The sequence below is a fragment of the Pan paniscus genome, chromosome 7 (assembly GCF_029289425.2).
Source record: "Pan paniscus chromosome 7, NHGRI_mPanPan1-v2.0_pri, whole genome shotgun sequence".
NCBI classification, from domain to species: domain Eukaryota; kingdom Metazoa; phylum Chordata; class Mammalia; order Primates; family Hominidae; genus Pan; species Pan paniscus.
Window position 1 is genome coordinate 141,591,710 of NC_073256.2, and position 6,713 is coordinate 141,598,422.

At 41.8% G+C, this 6,713-nt stretch overlaps 1 long non-coding RNA gene across 1 annotated transcript in view; it reads right to left on the reverse strand.

Annotated features, from left to right (window-relative positions):
- LOC129392971 (uncharacterized) overlaps positions 1-4,836 on the reverse strand; it is a 125,533-nt gene extending 120,697 nt beyond the window's left edge. The window contains exon 1 of the long non-coding RNA XR_004673064.3: positions 4,646-4,836. This is a non-coding gene — a long non-coding RNA (uncharacterized LOC129392971). The remainder of the gene's footprint in view (positions 1-4,645) is intronic.
- Between the last annotated feature and the right edge of the window lie 1,877 nt (positions 4,837-6,713).

Consider the following 6,713-nt stretch of genomic DNA (forward strand, 5'->3'; position numbering starts at 1 on the left):
AGCTGAGGTAGAGGAGTTATTGTCTAAGTTTTCTGTCTTGCTAGGTTGCCGCTGTTTGGATAGAGCAGGTTTCTCTTGGGGCTTTTAATGTCTCTGCCCAGTGATATTTCCGAATTGCTGCCTTTATCAGCTCAACTCTGGGATAAAACAAAGGCAAAACAAAGAAAGCCAAACAAAATAACAAAAAGAGGGACTCATCATGGTGTTATTCTTTGGGTCCTGAGTTCCTCTCCAGCCTGCCATCTTCTCTCTACCTTCCAGGGTCTTCTAATATTTGTTTTATATATTACGTCCAGGGTATTTGGTTATACTCAATGGAAAAAATAGAAACACATCTCCATTTTCCTGGAAGCAAAACTGCCATCTTGTTTTACAACCTGCTTTCAGTGGAATGCCTTTTCATGCAAATATAGCTCATATTATCATTTTAATGGTTGTACATCATTCCATTACACTGATATGCATTGCTTTGACTAAATCAGTTATCTGATTAGATGTACAGAGTCCTCCCTACCTCCAACAGATTTCTTCTACTATGAATAACATTGAAGTGAATATCTAAGTAGCTAAATATTTGTCATATTCTTAATTATTTCCTTAGGCTAAGTTTCTGGACACAACACTGCTGGATATGTACATTTTAAAGCTTCTAAAAAAATGCAACCAATTGCTCTTCAGAGATCCAGAAAAATTATAGCAAATTATGCTATACCAGCAGCGCTCTGTGCCTTCAATATTAATATTAATATTAAAAATCCGGCGAGGTAATAGTGGCATATCACTTTTCAAAAATTACCATTATTTTGTTACTTGTGAGACTCATTTTGAGGGCAATTAATTATATTAGTATTAAATTTCTAAGCAGTAGGAGGGGCAGTGGGAAAAGCTAAAAATGGAGGCTTGAAAGAGTCCACCCCATGTAGACAAGAGACATGGTAGGTGTGATATATCATTGTAATGTGGCAGACAGTGGCCAGGGCCTGGAGTACCAGGTGAAATCAGAGGCACAGGATTGGAGAGTTGGAAGAGCAGCTCTAACACCAGGTTTCTTCTGTCATTCAAGAGCTCATTTAATTTTTCTGGAATTCTTGGGCTTGTTTCCTAAAGAAGCATCTGTCACCCATCAGAAATTGATAGTTTTTAATCAAAGTGAATAGATTGAAAGCATTATTTGTTGTTTCATTAACTACTGGTCTTATGTAGATACAGGAATACAAGCACACACATGTGCGCATACACACACACACACACACACACACACACACACACGCACATGTGCACTTAGCCCTGTCCTTATTTATTCCTGGTCTTCTGTTCCATGCCACAATTAGTGCCAAACTATAATGAGCTCAAGTCACAGCTGGGCTGCAATGACAGTCACACAGAGTGAGTGCAGGATAACAGGGGTTGAGCCTGGTTAGGAGAGAGAGGGCTTTCTTCACAGCATTTCTCAGCACCCTCTTAGATTTCACCACCGACTATCTTGCTGCACAACAAGCTAACAAAAACAACAGTGACTTGCATTTGTTTCCAAAGCATTTCAGTCCAGGTCCCTGAAGTCAGGAACTCTCCAGGTGCCTTATTCCCTAATTCTGAACTAGTGACCACCCTACATTATTGCTCTATTTCACATTGGCTGAACTGGAATACATTGAATTATATTTCATCACGTTGAGTTGTCTAAACTCTCAAAATAAAGGGGACCCTTAGTAGCGATGGTGGGCATCTCAGGATAACCAGTACCCAATCCCTTAAACATGCACTTGTTGCTTCAGGATATTTTATCTGAAATTATTAGATTTCCTCGGAACATGTTGTGTCAGATATGCTAAAGGCTAATCTGGTATTTTGGAGTACATAAAACATGAGACTTCATGCCAAAATGGACTCATTCCTTGAAGTACTATTGTAGATTTGGGTCCTACAAACAGAAAATTTCATAATTTTTTGTCCAATTCTCATCAGTAAAAGGAAAAAGTAAGGTGCATTTAAAATTGTATACATTTAGTTATATAATTTATTCCTGACAGCAGAATACTTCCATTTTGACTAGATATTAATGAAAACCAAATATACCACTTACAATTTTATACATTTAATGGCTAGAATAATTTTACCCAGAGTAACTTCTGGTTGCTCCTGGCCTTGTTTCAAACTATTTCTCCTTCACCGCTCACACACCTACAGTGCCAAGCACAGGAAGATGTGCGCATACAGTAATGCAACCTCCAGCTCTGCCACTGCGTTGCTGCAGCTCAGCTGCCACAGTGAAGACTTGGAGGGATTTCTGGAAATCAGCATGACCTCCTGGTCACATCGGGTGTCCAGGTGCAATGCGAGCTCACATTTCCTGATTCCTGCATCCACAAGGCCAGCTACTCTCTAGCTCTTCCACCTGAAGTTGCCCAGCTCTGGGACTGGGTGTATTCATTTCTGGAAGAGAGGTATGGAGCCCCACCCCATTCTCCAACCTAGAATTTTCCAGGGAGAGCTCTGCACTTGGGGTTCTTGATCACTTTTCAGCTGGCACTTTCAAAATTGCCACTGAATCCCGTCTGGTTTCTTGGACTGCACTTTAATAGTTAGAATCCAGATGCAAAGGAAATAGATTCTTCATCCCATGACCACCTCCCCCACCAGGTTTTGATCATTTTATAGATGAAAACACTACAGTTCAGAGGAATCTGGCTCACATTGGCACAATTAACAAATGTCAACAGAGAGACTGGGCATATACATTTGCCATCATGGCCCCCAAACCTCTCAACCCCTTGTCTACCCTTTGGTAATGTTTCACATTATGAGCCCTGCCATTCCCAGAACTCACAATCCTAGATTGCTTTACAGGTCATTGCACACGTGACTTAGTTCACACCAGTTAGATTCACACAAGATCTGATGAAAAATGAATTATCTAAGGAGGTGCCCTCACGCTGGGAAAGCAAGTATACTAGCAGAGGTATCCACTTTTGTGGGCACTGCAATGGTGGATACTCGGTCTGGTCCCAGTGAGGCTTGTGTCAGGGTAGTGATAATGGTGATGGTGGCAGTGCTGCAGCAGCTCCCATGGCACCTATCCTGACTATATCACTTCAGAGCTCTCTGAGCTTCCTCAGATTGGGACCTACTGAATATCTCTAAATAAATCCCTTTATTGCTTGAAATAGCAAGGTTTTATTTTGTTGTTTGCAAAACAAAGCCTGCCCAGTGTTAACTGGAGCTCAGAATTTCAGATTACCTGAGGCCAGGCGCGGTGTCTCACACCTGTAATCCCAGCACTTTGGGAGGCTGAGGCAGGCGGATCACGAGGTCAAGAGTTCGAGACCAGCCTGGCCAACATGGTGAAACCCTGTCTCTATTAAAAAAAAAAATACAAAAATTAGCCAGGAGTGGTGGCAGGCACCTGTAATCCCAGCTACTCGGGAGGCTCAGGCAGGAGAATCGCTTGAACCTGGGAGATGGAGGTTGCAGTGAGCCAAGATCATGCCAGTGCACTCCAGCCTGGGCAACAGAGTGAGACTCCATCTCAAAAAAAAAAAAAAAAAAAAAAAGATTCAGATTCCCAAACTCAGAACTCTTCCCCTGCCATGCTCAGGGATTAGCTTTAAACCCACAGCTTCCTTTCCTCCAGATGAGTAACTGAAGATAAAAAACTGAGGACACCTGGAAAGAGAACTTGGGACTCGGGGACTCAGTCCAAATGGACAGCCTTGGATAGGGTGACACAGAGGAAAACTGAGGTCACTGCACTCCACTAGGGAAAGCAGAGGGAGAGGCAGGAAGCAAAAGAATTATTAGAAAGAAAAGGAGAAGAGAACTCAGATTACTGAGAAATGGATTCGTGCCAGGCACAATATTAGGCACTTTATAAACAGCAAGTAAAAAAAAAAAAAAAAAAAGTATATAAGATAGATAGATATTCCCAGCCTTTCTCATGTTCCCACTTGGTAAGGAGGATTTTTAACTAGGTATATATATATTTGTTTTACAAAAATAGCATCACACTCTGCCCTAAGTTTTGTGTCTTTGAGTATGCCTGTCATGTCTAATGTTAAGTCATGCTGTTCTTTTCACATTTCTGCTGGTGGCAAGGCATTCTATTTGTGTGGATGTACAGTCTGCCCTCCATATCTGAGGGTTCTGTATCTATGGAATCAATACTGGAAAATATTTGAAAACAAAATGCAACAATAAAAATACAAATTTTAAAATATAGTGTTAACAACTATTTACATAGCATTTACATTGAATTATGTATTACAAGTAATCTAGAGACGATTTAAAGTATGGGAAACTGTGTGTAGTAGGTTATATGCAAATATTGTGCCATTTTATATAAAGGACCTGAGCATCCTCAGATTTTCGCTTCTGTTGGGGGGTCCTGGAACCAATTCCCTCCATGAATAGCAAGGGACAGATGACTATACCATAATTTAAATGATCCTATATTGGTTGGCTTTTATATTGTTTACAGTTTCTAACCAACATAATCACTATTATAAATACTATGATATAAAGACCTTTACGTATATTAATTTGCTCACTTGGCTGAATACTTCTTCTGTATTAGTCCCTTTTCACATTGCTATAAAGAGTACCACCTAACACTAGCTAATTATAAAGCAAAGAGGTTTAATTGACTCACAGTTCCACAGGCTTAACAGGAAGCAGGGTAGCCGGCTTCAGGAAACTTAGAATCACAGCGGAAGGTGAAACAGAAGTGTACACGTCTCACGTAGCAGCAGGCAAGAGCGAGCTGGGAAAACCGCCATTTATAGAACCATCAGCTCTCGTGAGAATTCACTCACTATCACGAGAACAGCTTGCGGGAACCGCCCCTGTGATTCAACCACCTTCCAACAGGTCCCTTCCTGGACATGGGGATTATAATTGGGATTGCAATTCAAGATGAGATGTAGGTGGGAACACAGAACCAAACCATTCAACTTCCATGGGCTAAATGCCGAATTACTAAATCCTAGAATTACTACGCCATTACTAAGGTGCAGGGTAAATGCCCCTGAGAGTAATAATTTAAGCATACAATTAGAATAAACCTGTATGGCAGACGCACCTGAATGTGTGTTTCAAGCTAGGGAATCCAGGAGTGGCCAACCCAGAGATTCATTCCTTGTTTATGAGAAACATCTGAGTCCCCGTCCCGTCCCGTCCCGTTCCGTCCCGTTCCGTCCCGTTGAACATGGGCCATAAGCAAGGATTGAGGCCCTGAGTTTGGGCGGGGTGGGGGGGGGTGGGGGGGGGGGGGTACCTGAAAGTTGCCAGGTGGAGGTCGTTAAGGGGAAGATGTTAACTGAAAATGCTATATAAACTACACGCTGTTTGCAGGCCGTTGTGTTTTTCCTGCCCAGCCTGCCACCACTGGCCTGGATATAAGGTGGATATCTTGTCCAGCCCAGTGCCACTGGACTCTCTCCCCTGTATGTAAACCCCTAATAAAACCCTATGTCTTCTTTGCTGGGTTTCTGGCCTCTTGAACCTGGTGTCTTCCCTAATGAGGTTAATAAAGTTTCGGCACAGCAAAAGGTGTCATGTAAATACCTTTAAGGATTTTGGCCTGAATTGCAAAATTGCTCTCCCAAAAGGCTGTAGCACTCTTCTCCTACAAGTAGTATGTAAGACTGTTTCTCCATACCTCCCCCAAGGCTAGCTATTATTCTTGTAATCTTTGCCAATCTGATAAAAAAATTGATTTGATTTTTTTGTAAGACTTTGATTACTAATTAAGGATGGACATGTTGGCTTCTTGTTGAGCACTTGGTTATCTCAGCACACAGGAAATTTCTTTTCTTTTTAACTCAAACACAGGATTTGAGGTTCCTGAACACCTGGTATAACAGAAAACTGGTTGGGCACGGTGGCTCTCGTCTGTAATTCCAGCACTTTGGGAGGCTGAGAGGGGAGGATCACCTGAGATCAGGAGTTTGAGGCAAGCCTGGCCAACATGGAAAAACCCTGCCTCTACTAAAAATACAAAAATTAGCCTGGCGTGCTGGCACACACCTGTAATCCCAGCTATTTGGGAGGCTGAGGCACAAGAATCGCTTGAACCCTGGAGGCAGATGTTGCACTGAGCTGAGATTGCGCCATTGCACTCTAGCCTGGGTGACAGAGAGAGACTCCATCTAAAGATAAATAAATAAATAAATAAATAAATAAATAAATAAATAAATAACAGACAACGGCTCCCTCTCATTCTCCCCAGTTGATTACAGGACCTAGCAATGTCCTGTAGAGTAAATTCTCCTCCCAGCCTGCCTAAGTGACAGCCCATTACTCAAGCTGAGCAGGGGCCCACCTCTCAATCGTGCTGTCCAATCCCAGCTCCTCTTTGAAATAGCAACTTGTCTGTAATGGGTAATTTTCAATCCTGGCTGCGTATCACCTGGACTAAACATTTTTTATTCTTTAATTTAAATTTTTTTTCTTTTAAGAGTACATAATATATTACTCACGTTTTTTAAAAACAGAGGGAGATTCAGTTAAAAGTCTCCCTATTATCTGTGGCCCCCATCTGCCCCATTCCCCTCCCTATAAGCAACTGATGTTACTAATTTCTCATGGATCCTTCCAGAGATATAAACAGATATTTAAAAATGCTCTTTTTCGGGACCCACGCCAGAATTTCTGAATCAATTTCTGGGATGAAGAATCTGGAAACTTGAATTTTTTTGAAAAGCCCACAGTATTGTTGA